Consider the following 20,148-nt stretch of genomic DNA (forward strand, 5'->3'; position numbering starts at 1 on the left):
AATAAATATAATTATTTAGTTTGAAAATTAAACACTTATTATTATAATTATAATCGTCATCATCATGCTTGTCAAGGATTTAGGCCTAGAGTGGCCTGTTCCGGCTTTATAATAATAATAATAATAATAATAATAATAATAATAATAATAATATTTTTTTTTATTGATCTCTCAAATATTTACATATATGCAATTATCATCTTGAGTAACATTCAGTATATTATTTTACAGGTTCAGCACTAAGTGCTACATATAATGAGATTTCAATAATAATGATGATAACATAGTTTGTTTGCAGTAATAATTTACAATTATATGGTTCAGAGTTACACAAGTTCTATTATATTACATGTTGTAGTTTACTTATTTTTTCGAGGTTTGAGAAAGCGTGATTATACAACAGTATTTACACATATGCAGTTAAAATATTACATTCCTAATTCTCATAAACATACAATGTAATTAATTATTTACATAATTTTTTAATAATAAGAATAATTTATTGCATTATTTTTTTTCATGTTAAATAGTAATGTTATATTAATGATATTATCGCAATTTTTTTTTTCATATTGAGTGACTTTATTTACAATAAGATTATTCAGAATTTTTGAATATAGAATATACATATTAATAATAACAATAACAATAATAATTTATTTATTTATTAATTATTATTTTTTATGTCTCATATAAATTGCATACATAGATGCTGTAATAATTATATATATATAATATTTATAACATGTTACAACTGTGTTAATAATTTTCTTCCTCAAAGCTTAGCAGAGCTTATCTGAAAAAAAAAAAAATAATAATAATAATAATAATAATAATTATTATTATTATTATTATTATTATTAATGCCAATGTTATTAATAATGCCAATATTATTAATGCAATATAATAAATGCCAAACAGTTGGCAAACAACTTTAATCAGCACTTCGTGAACTCTGTCCAAAAGCTACAAGAAACAACCTTTCCTCACACACACGAACATTCTCCACTAGGTCCACGAGCAACCCAGTCGATGTGGTTCCCCACAGTAACAAAAGAAGAACTATCACTGGCAATTCAACAAATTAATCCTAACAAAGGACCGGGGATAGACGGAATCAGACCAAAAGACATCAAGAAACACTCAACCGACCTACTCCCAGTTATACAAAAACTGTTAAATAAAATCTTCGAAACGGGACACATACCTGAAACACTGAAGACTGCACTAATCACACCCATACACAAACAGGGAAAAAGAAACATAATAAGTAATTACAGACCTATCGCCACGCTGCCTGTAATCAACCAAATCATGGAGCGCATTGTACATCAGAAACTCTCCACATACGTTGAAAAATTTCAAATCATACCCAAAACACAATATGGCTTTCAAAAAAATAAAGGAACAGCAACACTCCTGGAAGATTTCACAGATCTAATAAACTCTGCATTGGATAAAAACAGAATAACATTAGTGGTATTCATTGACCTAACAAAAGCATTTGACACACTAACACATAAAACCTTGTTAACGAAACTTACCCATATCGGAATTGGAGGTCGTCTACTCCAGTGGTTTAAAGCATACACGAAAAACAGAAAGCACATCACACGTATAGGATCAGCACACAGCAAAGAGGTACAAGTAACCTGTGGAGTACCGCAAGGAGCTGTCCTATCTCCCATTCTATTTAACATATACACACACGACATAAGCCAACTCCCCCTAAAAAGTAAAATCTTCCAGTATGCAGACGACACTGCCATAGTATCCATTCACAACACTGCAAATATCGCTTACAAAAATATGCAACACGACATCAATCAAATCACTAACTGGTTAACCGAAAACGGCATATATATAAACCCTGGAAAAACAAAGCTAATGATATTCAAAAACCCCCAAACCCTGCCCATAGAAACAAAATATCTCACTATCAAACATTCATCCTCCTATACACAAAGTGCAGAACCTAAAATCACAACCATCACACAGGTGAAAACAACACGCTACCTTGGACTTCACTTCGATGCAGATCAAAGTTGGAATAGCCATACAAACTACCTACATACCAAGCTTAGGATAATAGCAAGCAAACTATACAGATTAAAAGACATTGCCCCAACCCACATAAAAATACTAATCTATAAAGCATTATGTGAAAACATTTTAAGATATGCAATCACATCATACGCATTCTGCACAGACTACAGACTTAACAGGCTACAATGGTTGCAAGATAAAATGATAAAACTGATATTCTGGGAACAACCCACTCTTATGCACGAAGCACGGACAAAACACAAAATATTTAAGGTGAAACAATTACGCCACTACACAGTCATGTTAAAACACTACTACAGTCCAACATATAGAGTAACCAGAACAACATATCAAATAACAAGACCACAGTCAACAAACTACATAACATATAAGTACAACAATCACCACGGCAAAGCCACCCGAAACTTCTACGTACCTGACATGATAAACAAACTGCCATTCGACAACAGAAACCTAGGAACATACAGAGAGCTGAAACAGGCACTATATAAATATTATAGTGAGAATGAAAATTAGAGCAATTCCTGTTTCTCTCTCCCCCACCACACACACACACACACACACACACACACACACACACACACACACACACACACACACACACACAAAAAAAAAAAAAAAACCTATGACAACCCCCCCCCCCTCTCCAAAAACTATCACTACAAGAACACAAAGCAACAAACACACCATGTCTAAATCCAACCCTATTTTCACAAAAAAAAAAAAAAGTTAAACTGTAATAGCAGTCGAAATCTTAAGCATGTACCAACAAACAGTAAAATCAACACCTGGCTTGTGACCACTATAGGAACACAACCATAAAACCACCACCCTCTGTCATCTATTATCTTCCTCAGATAAGCTCTGCTAAGCTTCGAGGAAGAAAATTACTAACTTGCAAGTATCTGTTATACACTTGTAATGCGTTATAAATATTATATACATATAATTACTACAGCAACTATGTAAGCAATTCATCTGAGACATTAAAAAAAAAAAAAAAAAAAAAAAAAAAAAAATGTATATAATCCAAATTGTAAATACTGTAAATATTATTATTGTATGTAACTTATACTGAGACATAATGAAATGTAAAAAAAAAAAGTATTATTATTACTATTGAATTGTGAGTGTATGCTGCATTACTGCATTGTATCGTGAATTGAGTGCACATTGATGCCAATCCATATTTAGCTAGTTTAAAAAAAAAAATGTATACTCATATTTATAAAATGTACACTGCATTTTGTATATCAAATTTTCGTACTGTACAAAAAAGATAATATGTTTTTCATTGTGTGTGTGCAGATATTCTGTGTGATAGTAAACCTTATCACTTTCATTGTAAAAACAAAAACAAATAAGTCGTTTATAAAAAAAAAAAAAAAAAAAAATTATTATTATTATATTCTAAATTCAAAAATTCTGTATAAACCTTATTTTAAATATTGTAAATATTATTATTGTATGTAATTCATACTGAGACATAATAAAATGTTTAAAAAAAAAAAAAAAAAAAAAAAAAAAAAAAAATTATTGTTATTATTATTACTGATTATTATAATCGCTAGTTCATTTTAATGGGAGGTGTTTAACAGATTTTACTCACCAATTCATAATTCACGTTATGTCAAAAGATTATGGAATTGTAGAGCGCTATTTTTCTGCACGCACACACACACACACACACACACACACACACACACACACACACACACACACACACACACACACACACACACACTCCACCATAGAAATATCCATAATAGATAACTGCACTGCATTGGCTGAATTACACAGAAGAATATGAAATCGCACAATTTTTTGTATTAGAATATATGAGCATATAAAAGCTATTTAATATCTAATCATTTAGTGATCAATATCATGGTCATAAAATGATCATGACCATTTGTAATGGTTAAAATCAGTGTTATAATTGATCTGTAACCGTTATTCGTGCAGTAGCAAAATTATGTTAACTCTATTTTTTTGCTATTTTGTAGGATTAATTAATCGATACTGTTAAAATAAATTAATAGTGTAATTACGTTTCTACGTATACTTGCATTATCCCATTATACGTATACAGTACTTGCATTATTCCCAGCCTGGTTGGCTGAGTAGTAAGCTTATCCGCTCTCCAGCCAAAAAGGCTGTGGGTTCGAATCCCGCCGTGGGCATGGATATTTGTGATTGTCTGTGAAAATACTAGTGGTGGTGGTGGTAGTGGTGGTCGGCGGTAAATGGCGTTGATGTGGATGATGAAAGTAGCTGTAGTTGGTGGACTGAGTGGTGGAGATGGAGAGTTGTAGAATAAGTGCCCTCTGTCGATGAGTCTTTGGACTCCCTGGAGGTGTCATGTAATAATAATAATAATTTCATATTTACATTATTATATATATATATGTTCCCACGTATAACTGCATTATTCTAAGATTTTCATATGTTATACTTGATACTCAGATAACACTACCTTGGAGGATGTCCATCGTTATTGGACTAAGGTGGTATCTACGGTTGTCTTGTCAGATGTTTTGTATTGAGTAACGTGTTTGTTACTAATTTTCGTGATGACTTCTATCTGGATGGAAGATTTTGTTACCGTACCTTTTCACTCTAGTAACAAGAGACTGCTTCCTCTTGCCAGCATCTCGATAGAATCTGCATCTCGATAGAATATCGATTGTCCATTTACTACTTCTGCACAAAATGACACTAAGTTTTCTTAATAGAAATTATTCCGTCACTTCTCCCCCTCTCGCACACACATACACATCAGTGTGTGTGTGTGTGTGTGTGCGAAATTGGATTATGGTGCATATACTACATGTCAGCACTTATACAGTATATCACAATTTATACGTGTTGAGAATACTATTACAGAGAAACCCACATTACACACACTTCAATAGCGTGAGGTTCTCCTTCGTTCCTTATCACACATTCCGCCCTTCTAGTTCGTATTATCACAAAATGGGACTTTGTGACAATACGATTCAGTTATTTTGAATAACATTTTTCATCATGATTCATTCGTTTACCTTTTTAGAGGAACTTGGACTGGTTCTAGCTTATTTCCATTTCGTCCCAAAAGTCTTCTGATTGCTTGGGTCAGGACTTTATACAGGCTAGTAAAGTTTTTCCAGATTATTTATCTCAGACACTGTAGCTATAACAGCTGCAGTATGACTAAGTAAGTTGCCATGTTAAACAAGACATTGGTGTTTTCCTGTAAAACTTCCAAAATATAAAAAGCATCGTGTTATTGAAATTTTGTGCATATATTAGTGTTCTTCAAGGCGCAACAGCCAAAGGTGGATACTATGAGAAACAGCTCCAGACCATTACACCTCCCACGAGATTTTGCAGTTGGGAAAATGCATCGGCCATAAAGCATTCCTTTGCCATAACATGCCATACCCACCAAACAATTTCTCGATCAGGAAATTGTGTGAAAAAAAAACTTTATCTATTTCAAGTTCTCACCAAGTGAGTAAACAAGTGAGATATCAAGTCAGCTTTAACATCACTTCTCTCTTCACCAATATTTACCTCATTGATGCGACATTTTAATTTACTTTACTTATTGATATCTTATTCTTCTCTACTTTACTTTATCCCTTTACTGTGCAACTGCAAACACACCAAACCTGTTTTAAATATTTTATTTCATCTATCTGTCCTAGTTACTTCATTTAGAAGAACAAAATATACAAACACACGGAGGATACTATTATAGGTTCCTCCTCTTTCTCACCTTCATTACCAGTTTCAGCACGGAGCATTTAAATACTCTTGGCACATTTTGTGCTTCATACTTCTCTCTGTTAAGATATATTGATGTGTTCTCTATTTCTCAGTATGTCCTAAACACATTGGACCTTTCTTCCACTAGCTCAATAGCCAATTACAATTTATTAAAAATGACGAATAAAACTAGGTAACAAGCAACAAATCTCAGTTTTAACCAGAATCCTTCACACTTGAATTGTTCAATTTAATATCTCCAACGTATCCTGTTATCTAGTATAAAATGCTCAAAGAATTAACAAAATACTCAATTCTACAGTTAGCCGGTCTCATAAGGAGGCGGGAGAGATATCCTCCTGGAAACTTGGGATGAAATACGCAGACTAGCAAGACAAAGCAATTAACAAGTATAATACACTAGTCTCATAGCTTTAGTTGCCACGGTGTAATTCAAAACAACCAGCCACTACAGATGGCATTAATACTATTACTATTTTATATCCAGTGAACCTCAGAAAAACTAGCGAACTTTAAATTTAAAAATAATGCAATATTTAAGCAGCTTTCAAACCCTATATCATGCTTACGATCTTTATTTGTTCCCAAATATCAACATTTTCCCTTCTCGGTTCCAGGTGTAAAAGTTAGTTGCACTTGCATATTACAGACAGACCGGAAGATCGGCCAACATCGATTGTACACATTTATGGACACTCAGGTCTGCTGGAACGTGTGCTGTAGACACAGAATCGAAATAAAAAAACTCTTTGCTCCATTGTAGCGAGAATAAGCATCGGAGACTGTTTTTTCGGACTCAGCAGCTTCTCTTAAAAACCAGTCTAACCTAAATAAATATAGTCGTATGAATCTCCTCAGTACACGACTAACAGTACCTTTAATCCCCCCCGCAAACAATCAAACAGTACGATCATTTTCCAATTCGTTTTTGTTACCTGTTTTACGTTTCGCCCAGTGATGTCTCTACGACTGAGAAAAATATTAGTAGTCGTGTTTCATTTTCGTTTAAATTTTAAAATATTCCTATTTATAAATTTAGGGACACAAAAACGCACGTGTTGAAAAGATTATTTTATTAATTATTAGTAAAATAGAACTTGACGTTTCGACCCCTGTGTCGAGGTCATCATCAGAAGGATACATGCGTATGAGGAACCAAGCTACATGCCCTAGCCCTGTACCGGTAAACTAAATCTACGTAGTTAATTAATCCTTTTTCCTAGCCTGACCTCTAGTGATTAAAAAAAATTGCAACTGCAATAAACTGCTAAAGTCCTCATGTATTAATATTCTTCTGGATTTGTACAGTTCTGATTGTTATAATATGATTTCCTTCAGCTGCTGTTGAATGTTACAAACACTTCACCAGGTTGTCTTCTTGTAGTGGGATTTTTCTTCGGTTAGTTTGGGTTGCTATACAGGTTGTAGATGGGTCCTCCATTCTTAGAATGGTTATGCCATCATTTTTGTTGAGATTTGGGTTATGTTTGACACATGACTCTTTAAATTTCCTCTCAAACCAGTTTTGGTGCGGTGTAGGGACTTGGTATTTTTCCAATCAATTCTGTAGTATGTTTGGAGTGCGTGGTCAGAAAGGCCGGTTTTTCCAAAATGGAGATATTTAATGTGTCGTTTATGTTCGTCTTGTCTAATTGGGATAGTTCGCCCTGTTTCCCCTATGTATGGTATGTTACATGTGCATTGTATTTTGTATACCCCCTGGGTGGGCTAGGTGTGGAACAGGATCTTTAGAAGAACTGAGTAGGTGTCTTAACTTATTCGGGGATTTAAAGGTGGTTTTAATGTTGTATTTGCGTAGTGTTCTGTCTATTTTTTCAGAAATGCTTCTAACATAAGGAAGGGCAATAGCATTCCTGAAATATATTTTGTTCTTACTGGCATCTTTGTGGAGGATCTTGTGAATAGTTTTTTTACTGTATCCATTTTTTATAAATATTTGGTTGATGATCTTGTATTCCTGGTTTAGAGCTTGTTCATTAGAACAAATAGTTTGAGCTCTGTGTGTAAGGGTACTTATGACACCTAGTTTTTGTGTTGGGTGGTGGTAAGAATTTATGTGTATGTATTGGCCTGTGTGTGTGTAGGTTTGCGGTAGACTGAGAAGGATAGACAGCCAGAGGGAAGACGTGTGATAAATGTGTCTAGGAACGGAAGAGAGTTGTTTTTTTCCATTTCAATGGTGAATTGGATACGTTTGTGTTGTTTGGCTAGGTGGCTAAGGAATGTATTTAGTGCTTCGCGGCCGTGGGGCCAAATGGAGAAAATATCGTCGACGTATATGAGCCAAATTTTGGGCTTTAGACACGCTGTCTTTAGAGCACGTTGCTCAAAGTCTTCCATATAAAAGTTAGCTATTGGGGGGGGGGAAGCGGTGAGCCCATGGCTGTACCTTCTTTTTGAAGGTAAAAATTGTTTTGCCACAAGAAATATCCGGAGCGGTGAAAAGGGAAGTTATGTCAAAGCTAACTAATAAATCTTGGTCGTTGAGTGTAATGTTTTTAATTTTATTTATGAAATGTGTATTTTTAATATAAAGGAAGGGGACTGACCTACCAATTCCTTGAGTGTGGCCGCTAATGTTTTGGCTAAGTGATAAATTGGGCTGTCAATTCCTTAAACAATCGGACGTAGTGGTGTGTCTGCTTTGTGTATTATTGGCAGTCCATAAATTCTGGGCACGCGTGCATAATTTTTTTTTTCACTAGAGGTCATGCTAGGAAAAAGGATTAATTAACTACGTAGATTTAGTTAATTTTTAACTAAATCTACCGGTATACAGGGCTAGAGCATGTAGCTTGGTTCCTTATACGCAAGTATCCTTCTGTTGATGATCTCAGGGGGTCGAAACGTCAAGTTCTATTTTATTAATAATTAATAAAATAATCTTTTCAACACGTGTGTTTTTGTGACCCTAAATTTATAAATATGAATGCTGATCACCGTGTAACCTTAAAAGAAAGAATCATCATTTAAAATATTCCACTTGAAGATTGACCATAATGTAATAACAATGCACTACTCCATGGTAAGTGCTTTCGCAGCACAGTAGTTATCGATGATGCCCTTTGGTTGGGAAGACCTAGATTCAAATTCCGTTTAGGAAACAAAGAACCTTTATAAAGGCTTTTCATATGAAGATGCTATAGCTTCTCTTACATATGGAGTATGATAGGATTTTTCTTCCGGAAACTCCGTGTTTTCATCCTGTGATGCAAGCAAACCAGCCAGAAGAACACACACACACACACACACACACACACACACACACACACACACACACACACACACACACACACACACACACACACACACACACACACACACACACACACACACACACACACACACACACACACACACACAATTAACAGAAATAATACGCAATTGACTAAGGCTTCGTGTCCTCCGTTCCTTTGGTCATAAATAATTCTGAATAGTAACAATAGCAAAACCAAACACAAGCCCTTTACTAATTCTAAGACAACGCCACCACGTTTTATTTATTTATTTTTTTCCAGAAATTCTGTTTCTGAACCTGCGATAAATGATTTATTTCTAATAAACAAGAGATTCCATTCCTGAATTGCAATTTAAAACGAAGTTTCCTGTTCTTATTCAAAAGAGAGAAAAGTTAGATTATTTATTTCTTTTTTTGCAAAGCCGGTGATATAAATCCATCATTGAGAAGAGTACCATGAAACATATTATTATTTTTTTTTCAAGCAAATGTAGTTGTCCTTTTCTAATCATTGGTAAAATAATACCGTTTGTTTTAAAAATTAATGTATATCATAGGATAGGTTTTAAGAAATTTTTAATGCTTATTCGCTAATACAATGTTGCCAAGATATATAATATCTTGTTCTTCTTCTCGCCGTACGCTTCATGTTGTGTTTGTGATACTTCGATCTAGGCAATTTGCCCCATTTTTTGTCAATTGGTCTTTTTGCATATGGTTTCCAGTTTCTTGCTAATTTAATCTTTTTTTAAACTCATTCTATTAATACTTTATTTTCATTCTGATATCTTTTATATCCATTCTTTATGTCTTAACTTTTTCATAATTCTTTTCTTTTTTATTCTATTGAGTTTTGTTTTTTAACTGCTCTTCTTAACGTTTCATTTCACATGTATTTACCTGTCGCAGTTTAGATTTACTATTCTTGTTTAACACGCATAAGTCACTGTTGGTTGAAATACTGATTTATATATTTTTACTTTTGTTTCTTTTATTGGATCGTTATTTTTCCATATCGTTGAACTTAAACATCCTTATATTTTATTAGCCTTCAGAATAACCGTTTACAGTTATTCTGAGGTATTTAAATTTCATTATTTGTTCCAATATTTTTGCATTTAGTTGAAGTTACATCTCATTGGTTCTGTTGCAAAATATTCTTTTTGACTTCTCTGTTGATAAATCCATGTTAAAACTGCTTCATATCTTTTGGAAATTAAGAAATTGCCTTTGGAGGTCATTTACTGCAAGTAATATTACGTCACTGCATATCAGACTAAGTTTTGTAAATATTTATTTCATTTAATTACTATTCTAAAATTATGTTATTATATAATCCAGAATTACGCTGAATAATCCTTCCCTTATATATATATATATATATATATATATATATATATATATATATATATATATATATATATATATATATATATATATATATATATATATATATATATATATATATATATATATATATATATATATATAATTTATTTCAATAATTTTCAGTAGTATACTTGATGACTATTCTGTTATATACTATTCTGTCAAAATCCTTCACAAAAAATATATAAATATTGTTTAGCTTTTCCGATTTTTATCTTTACAGTAAATATTGCATCACTACATGATCTCCCCTTACGGAATCGTTGTTCATCGTTATAATTTAATCTTGATTCTAATTTCTTCTGTGATAATTTTTGCCCACATGTTTAGAGTAGTGCACTATCAGTTTATTTGTCTATAGTGTTTGGCTTAGGATTATATTCTATTTTAATACTGTTATTATGTTCATCCTCCATTCGTTATTTTTATGCTTCTGTTTCTTTAAAATATTTCTAATTAAAATTTTCATGTTTTCACACGTCTTTACCTTATTTGTTTCTGTGCTCCATAAAATCATATTCCAGCTTTAGAGTATCCTTCCCAATATGTTTGCTTTATATGACTCTTATTTTGTTATTATTTTTTGTTCACCTTCATGTGGTAACATAGTTTTCCGATTATTCTCATTCTGTGGCTGGTATATTTACCTATTTACTTTTTTTTTAAAAAATTCCGATCCTTGTCCATATTTGTTCCTGTGCTTCGTAAAATTTATATTCCAGTTTTAGAGTGTTCTTCCCAATGACTCATGTTTTTATATATTCATATTATTATTACAAAATATATGGTAGTCACGTCTCTATTATTTATCAACGTTATTTTGTGTTGGCTTGTCATTAAAGAAAGTATTATTTATTGTAACTTCGTTAAACTATTAAATTGATGCAATCTAATTCATTTGATTTTTCAATCATTTCATTGAAATTATTATACACGCCATAAGACTGGTGTTTTAAATAGTATTTAATGTTTAGGCACTACGACAATAATTCTGAGATATAAAATCCTATCCTATTCATGTGCCGTCTCCTATCCAGGAGGTTGACTGCCATGATGTGACTCATTGTTAACTACGGCCGTAACATGTGGCCAGGACCCTATCTCTTCCACATACTGTCGTAAGTATTCATGGCTGTAAATCCGTGTATGTTCACGAGGCCGGTTTGCCTGATCTGAGGTACGAAAAAATCCGAGTTTCCTGGTGGAAAAATCCTCTACCTTCGTACACCTTTAGTCAAAAGAACCCAAATAAAGGTTCCTCAAGTCATAGACTGGAATCGAACTCAGGTTTTTCCTACCAAAAGGCTTCGTGTATACCGACTGAGCTATAAAGGCTCTTGAGATATAAAATACATCCCTAAAATTAGAAAAGATAGACCATGCTTTGGACACTCCTTCACACAGGATTAGATGGAAGAAAACGAATGTGCTATTTAGGAGTTGCTACATATCTGAAAGATTATTTTTAAGTCAGCAATGGCTTTGAAGAATTCTCCTAACCTGAACAAGTATGGTTGCATTAATTTGCCAAAATTTTGGAGACTGTCATCCTAAGAGCAACTCCTACATTGCTGTAATGATTTTTTCCCCAACATTAGAGGGCGCCATAAATAGTACTTTAAATGTTTTGTACAACTGCAATTTTATTGTTTTACTTACTCACTGTCACGTGTACAAGTTTGTTCTGCTCTGATGATGCTGATTTAAAATTCAGCTTTGTATTTTCTCCCTCCCTCCCTACTTTTCTTTCAATGTTGCGCATACTTATCTTATTATCTTTCTGTGGCATACCAAATTCAGAATATAGCAAAGAATAAAATTAGAAAGTCGAAAATTTTCAAATTGAATTTATTGTAATAGCATTACTTAAATACTAAGGGCGATTGCTAAAAAAATCTGCAGGGCCAGATTTTTTTTAGCAAGGCCATGAGGTTAGTATATTGTGCGCTATTTTGCGGAGCAGAAGTTTACGTTTCCGAGAACAAAATCGTAGCCCGACCAAGATTAGTCAACTCATCTTCAGTTGAAAACCGCTTGTAAAAGTTATATGGAACTCAGTTCATTCTAACTAAATGATGAGTGTCTGGTGTTTTCTATTGAGTGCATTATGGAGGCGCCTCATTGCTAACAAACACTACTTTTTAAAGCTAGGTCATGTACTCACTTTCTTCATCTGTTTGGAATGCTTCAATCAGTTAAAAGCACTTATGTTAACTTATATTTTGCATGCTCTTCGCTATAGCAGTGCCTTTTCCTAAAATAAAAAAAATGAAATAACATAATAAAAACGGTTATTCAGTTGGCCATGTCTCTATTGAATCCCATTGTGAGCATATATGTTTTTGAAAGGCTTTAGGTGGTAGATGACTTTCGCTGCCTAAGGTAAGACATCGCCACTCCGTTTTTTAAAAGGGTGAATTGAAGAAAAGGTTTTATGTTTGGTCTCTAGAGCAGGATTTCCGAATTTTTTACCCAATATACTAGAGGTCTTGGAACCTTTCATCGGTAGGATTCATATAAAAATGGTAGATTTTATTTTATTTCTTAATTAGGAGTATATGCGGATAAATAATTTCTGTTTCATAGAAAATCACCTGCATAATTTTCAAAAGGAAAAACATTTTTGCGTTTTGCTCTTATTCGAACGAAACACCAGAAACTTCACGTTCGTGTTTAACTTGTACGTTATTTCGTCAGATGTCTCGAAAGAAAAAAATAAACATTGGATAGTCAACAAATATGAATAGTATATTTATATTTGTTGAGAAACTTACAAGAGGAATTAAGTAAATCAGTATTCTTGAAAAAATTAGGAAATTCACCATATTTCCAATACCGAGATTACGTAACATAATATTATAACGTTTTAATAAAGAATGAAACTTTTACAGAATATCTAATTGCAAATATGATTATTTATTTAAGATTTTGTGTTACGCTTGCTCGAACAACAAGTTATTTACAAAAGAAGATTAGCGGCTATTACGTCGAGTCCTTGATCTAGATTTTAGGTGTATACTCATAATCCAGTTGCCAAATGATTGTGAACTTTACTCGCATAATTTCAAACTGTCAGCGTTTGTAACTAAGCAAAATTTCGCTCTGCGACTACACTGTATGAAAACGATACCACTTCTTATGCAATCATTTCTACATTTTTTCCTGTCCTACTAAAATCATTAAGAAATATAATTTATGTGATGAGTTAAGAAAATAGAGTATTTATTTTGGGATATAAAATAGAAAGATAGAAAATAGAAATATAATAATCTGTATGTGATTGAAATTAAACTGAAGATTGGCAGGTAATTCGCAAAATGTTCACTTTCGAAATCAACAGAAACTTTACGAAACGTTTTGCTGATTGGAGTTCCATTTCTTTTTACAAATGGGAAGCAGTAACTGTTAACAGCTACTGTTACAGTTACTTGCTATGAACTATTTTTAAATTAACAATTAATATTGATTATCATGCAGATTTTTGTGTATATGAAAGTAATGAAGCAAACTTCTTGTGAACTTTCAATGTATCACACGGCTACAAGTTCTCAGATACAGACACAGTGAAAATGCACAAATTCTGTTGTTTCAATATTTAAATATTCCCGTACAGTTTGAAAAGACTTTATGCACATTTAAAATAAAAAATAAAAAAAATCTTCTGATTAGAAACGTTACTCCTTAATTTGAAGGTATTGGTGTTTTAAAATGATTGCACACCAATCTGTTAAAAAAAAAACTTTAGATCATTCTTTTTGAAGCACTTATCTCGCTCATTAAAATGAAAATACTTTGCTTTTAAGCCTTTCTGTAAATACCGTATTAAGTAGTAAATAAACTAAATAAATTAGGAATTCAGTGATTGTGAATAGGTTAATTACAATTTGTTGTTAGGCTTTTATTAAATTCAAAAAGAGAAATCGTGTTGGATTTCGTTCAGAATAAACTAGAATAATAACTGTTGACTATTTGTGAGCTGTATTCTATGTCTACGGCTGAAAAAAAAACACAGAACACGGGCGTAGCGGCATAGAACAAAAAATAACACATCATTATACTTCCGTGCAAATCTTTTTTTTTTTAATATACACTGTAGCCCACTTGCTTGTTTCACAAATCCTGTATATGTACAAACTCCAATACACCTTTGGCTGCGATTCGAGAGGTGAAATAATGGAAACATCTTTCATTGAATTTTAATGAAATAATTGGTTAGCTAGTTGGTTGTTTATATCACTCCAGATAGCTACGCAGAGTATAATATGTTCCTAGACTGCGAGTGTTCTCTGTCTGGTTTCTCTTATGCAGGGTGATAAACATGATTCCATCATCAATGATCATGAAATTCCTGATATATACAGGGTGTTCGGGATAAATTTGACAGTTTCGTAAGGAAAAAGAAAATCTTCTTTGTATCTATTAAATTTAATGAATTGACAAAAAAACATTACAGGCAGAGTTAATTACAATACTATCAACAAGATTTACTCAAAATAACCACCATTAGCATCGATCACAGCTTCAATTCTGCTTCGGAACCTCGAACAAGCTGATGCTACAGTCTCCCTGGGAAGGGCCGCAAAAACTGTTTTAATTTTATCCATTAACTGGGCTTTTGTATTACTGGAAGTGCGATTGGTGTCTTTTTCAACTGCGCCCCATACAAAATAATCCATGGGGTTAAGGTCTGGGGAGTTTGGAGGCCAAACATTTGGACTGGTGAAGTCGTAGAAATTTTCAGACAACCATTTTTGACTTTTCCCAGAGGTGTGGCAAGGGGCCGAATCCTGCTGCCATACATACGGCCTACCATTGGCTACCCTTGTTATCCAGGGCTTGACTACAGTTAGCAACTCCACGAACAAAGCCCGAATTCCAATGCCAGGGTTCTTCAACACCTGTTCCTGCAGATTTGCGAGGAATTCTGCTGTACGAACGCAATCAGATCGTCTGCTAGGGATCTTTCTTCTTGCTACATCCTCGTAGTCACCATTGCAAGTCTCTAGTTCATGCCTGATTGTTTTTACTGTATTCAGGGAGCATTGGGCAGCAGTCGTAATATCCTTATTTTGATGGCGGGCACGAATCATCATGATACAAGTTATTCTCTTCCATGATTCAGGTGGGTTCCAGCTATCCATCCTTTCTGACATCTTGTATATGAATGAAGAAGGGTCCAAACTTTTAAATGAAGAGAAGTGTGTGTTAATACATGTAACTTACGGAAAAATATAATTAATTATAAATATGTCAAATTTATCCCGAACACCCTGTATATCAGACGGAAATTTTTGAGTTAGTAATTCTATTGTTTCTTTATGGGGAATGTTAGTGAAGAGGGAGACAATGTCGAAGCTGATTAACAAGTCAGTTTTTGATGGTTGAATGTCTTTAATTTTTGTGTGAAACTCAGTAGAATGTTTGATTGAAGAGACTGAGTGGCCTATGTGAGGGCGGAGAAGGTTAGATAAGAATCTTGATAACTTGTACGTTGGACAGCCGATACAGTCTACGACAGGTCTAAGTGGAACATTAGTTTTGTGTAGCTTAGGTAAGCCATAAATTCTAGGAGGTCTTGCATGGTATGTCTTAAGTTTTTTGATTGTTTCTTCATCTAAGGAGGAAGTTTCATTAAGTAGCTTATTTAATTTTCTGAGTTGACGATTCGTAGGATCAAAATCCAATTTGGAGTAAGTATTACGATCTCGAAGAAGTGAATTAATTTTTCGGTCATATGAATTGGTATCAAGAACCACAGTGGTATTTCCTTTATCAGCTCTAGTAATGATTAAATTTTTGTTACGTTTTAAGGAAATAATAGCTTTCAATTCCGACGGTGGGATATTTAATTCTGAAGGTTTGGCATTATAGATCACTTTAGCTACTTCGAAACGAAGTTTGTTGGCTTCAATACTGGAGAGATGTTTGATGTTTCTTTCTATATTATGTATAAAGTCTAAATATGGGAAACACTTTGGTGAAATCGCAAATTTATGGCCTCTTGCTAGAACATTTAATTCATCTTTTGTTAGTTGACGGTTTAGATAAATTGACTACCCATTTTTCCGTTGGTAATTTGTTAGTGATATTTTTGATCGATTTAATAGATTAAGGTATTTAATATGTAGAGCATATTATTTGCAGTATGGAATCATCCCGAACCTGAATTACAACTGTTTCTAGATAAAATTAACCTTCTTCATCATCGCATCAACTTTACGTTAGAAAAAGAATCTCCACAGGTATCTCTTTTTTGGATTTACACATCAAAAGAAAAGAAGACGGTTCCATCGCCACTTCCGTCTTTCGCAAGCCTACATTCTCAGGTCGCTACATTCATAATTCTTCTGCTCATCATCCATCTCAGAAATCTGGCATTATTAAATCACTAGTCTCCAGAGCACACAAATTCTGCTCCTCTGAAGAATCTTTAAACCAGGAATTAGAAGTTTTCAAAAATACAGCCATCCTAAATGGATATAATCCCAAAACAACTCAAAAAATCATCAGTCACTTCTGCATACATCAAACCAGACAGGAAGAAGTGCATAGGATTCCCATACCTTACGTTAAAGGCATCTCAGAACGTCTTTCTAAAATTATGAAGAAATACAATTTTGCCACTACTTACAAACCTATCAACCAAATTTACAACTTATTACCTTCTCCTAAGGACAAATTCTCACCCTTGATGTTACCTGGTGTTTATGAGATTCCATGCTCATGCAAATTATCTTACTTTGGACAGACAGGTAGGTCTGTTCAGAAACGCATCTCGGAACATCAAGACCACATTCGTCTTCTTAAACCGCAGAAATCTGGCCTCTCTCAACACGGAATTGAAAATCCAAACCATAGGATCCATTGGGAAAAGGCTAAACTTTTACATAGATCTATATTTAAACATGAATTTATACAAAGAAAGTTCTGAAGCCCTACTACACAGACCAAACCTAAACCGCAACGACGTTCTTACTATTCCTAAAGTATGGGAAATTATCATACAAAACTGTGTTAAATAATTAACTTTTTTTTTTTTTTTTTTTGTACTACTTTAGCACGTTATGCACGTTTTCATGAGATTCTATTGTAATCATGCGCCCTAACTGTATGTTATTCCTAATTTTTGTTTAAATACTGTACTGATGATGCCCTAAGATACCTAGGATGAAATATTTACAATTAAATAATTTTCACTGTGGTTTATACGTGTGTTTCGTCTAATTATAGTAGTCTCTAGTAGTAGTATTATAGCATAGGATTCTCTCTCTCTCTCCTCTTGTCTTTCTGCCTGTCTATCTTTTTATCGTTCTGTTCTGAGAAAAACCTGAAAGTTACCTACTAGTCTACGCACGCATGCGTCATATCGCTGAAGGTATAAAACATACATAAATTTGTAAAGATGGTTTTTACCTTCGCTTGGATGTCAGCTAGTGAGAAAGGGTTGAGTTGTACTGAGAATAAACCCGATAACAGTCTAAGACCATTCATGCATTAAATGAGGTTTCTCAAACCTACACGTTATTTTTTAAAGAAAACTCTTACTTGGATTTTTGGCAGTTCTCTCAAATTCTAATTCTTGTTTGTCTTCCCTGTTTGGGAAGACAAACAAGCACTCAGCGTTGATTTCAGTGGATGATCGATTGCTCTTAATTTTTAGTTTTAGCATCGTCTGAGCATAAAACACGTATAATTTTATAGAGGCAATTATATCTTAATTATAAAATGTTAAATCAATGATAATAGAAATTTTTTTGGGGAAGCTTAACATACAATAAATATTTAGCTACACATAATTGTAGAAAGTGTTTTTTCCCAATTAGGTTACAAAAATAAATTATAGATGACAAGAAATTATATTCTTGTTTTCATCCTTACCCAAAGCTGAAGAAAAGGAAATTTTCGTGTGAAGTATCTTCATGCTGGGCCACTTGTATACGGAAGCAAATGACTTCACATCAAATTGCCCTATTATCCCATAATGCACAGCACTCGTCCTTTAAGAGTAAAATGCTGTGCATTACGTGAAGAGTCATAACCCAAACTGGTACAGCCTTCATTGAGGTTTCATTCAGTGGAAGCTGATTATTGTTGCTGATTATTGTTGCTTTATCATCTTATAATTTACATCTAAAATTATACGCATTTTATTTTACGCTGTTTAATAAAGATTAAATATACTGTTCTTCTTCCTGCATTACTCCTTTCTTATAACTGAAGTGCTCATAAATAAGCTAATTTGTGTGTTTTCTCCCAAAATATTCATACTAAGAAACTACTCCATTAAACTAATCGTTAATTTTTTTTCAACCGGATTATAACTATGACAGCTATTATAAACAGGCAGCTATCGCTTCATAAGTCTCAGCTTCTTAATGTCAATATTAATTTTAATTGTCTGAAAATTATGAATTTTTATTTTATTATTTTTTCCCTATTTTGTTATTTTTTATTCACAATTAAGAGTACTGTCCTGCGCCCGGATTATCTGTGTATGATCTGCTTTAATATATCTAGTATTTGATCAGCAAATTACTTATTATACGCAGCAGCTTGTGAGGGCTACGAAGTCACGCCTCTGCCGTATTCCTGTGAGAATACAGAGAGTAATGTTGCGAGAGATGAACGTTTCGCAGAGAATGATTCACGCGTTATTAACTGATGACCTGGGGGAGAGAGAGTATCGTCGTTCTACTGGACACTTCCCAACACACAACGTATGCAGCAGAAAGTGATAAAATCAAAGCCACTTCTCCAGCGGCACGCGAACAACAGACAGAGATATCCTCTTCACAGATGACAAGATTTTCAGCACTGAAGAGTCGTTTAGTCGCCAGAATAATCGGATATATTCTCTCGGTGGTCGTACAGCACATGCCATAGCACCCAGGATTCAGAGAGATCATCAACTCCGCGTCAGTGATGGTTTAGTTGAGGAGAGAGTGACATATCGTGCTGTCCAAATTGCTTTTCTGCGAGAATGGGGTCAAAACCTTTGCCAAAGACTGTATCAAGACATCGTGCTGTAACCTGTGGTACGGTCCCTGAACAACGCCTTGTTTCATGGTAGGCAGTGCACCTTCAACAGAACTCAGCTCCTGCACACAGGGCGAGAACCACACAACAGTGGTCGGGCACATTCGCCGTCAATATCACCATCTGATGCCGTCTGAAAGTTCCGATCTGAATCCGTTCGATTTGAAATTGAAAGTGGAAGTGGAGCAAGCAGCAGCAGCAGCGTTTCTGTTGGATGTTGTGCGTGAAGCCAAAAGGGGAGCATTTCAAAAATTGAGTGCTGCTTATGCATGTTATATATGTAGTTTGTATGTACTAAAAGCTGTAAATCATTTATTGATAGATTAAAAATGTATACGCTGTTCAAGTTGCAACAGTATTCATGGCTTGACTCGATAAACTTCAAAGTATCCGTGTTTTTTTAATTATCCATGTATTCTCTACCTCTGCTAGCCCGGATAATCATGAATAGGTAGTATTATATCGAGTTTAGTACTATAAAAAGTTTTATAGCATTCCTCACAGACGAATGATTGAAATAGATGATAAGTGAGAAAAACACATTTACGCGAGAGGAGATATTTATTCATATTGAACTTTTAGAAATGCAGTCTTATGATTTCTGAAAAAGATAACTTATTATTATA

The 20,148-nt window shown here is 33.8% G+C and overlaps 1 protein-coding gene across 1 annotated transcript in view; it reads right to left on the reverse strand.

Moving 5' to 3' along the window:
- The window catches only part of LOC150104715 (major facilitator superfamily domain-containing protein 6-like), a 69,501-nt gene that overhangs the window by 25,386 nt on the left and 23,967 nt on the right, over positions 1-20,148 (reverse strand). The gene's annotated exons all lie outside the window — the stretch shown is intronic.

Source organism: Typopeltis vanoorti, chromosome 7, assembly GCF_054136105.1.
Source record: "Typopeltis vanoorti isolate ZY-2024b chromosome 7, IOZ_Tvanoo_1.0, whole genome shotgun sequence".
In the NCBI taxonomy this organism is placed as follows: domain Eukaryota; kingdom Metazoa; phylum Arthropoda; class Arachnida; order Uropygi; family Thelyphonidae; genus Typopeltis; species Typopeltis vanoorti.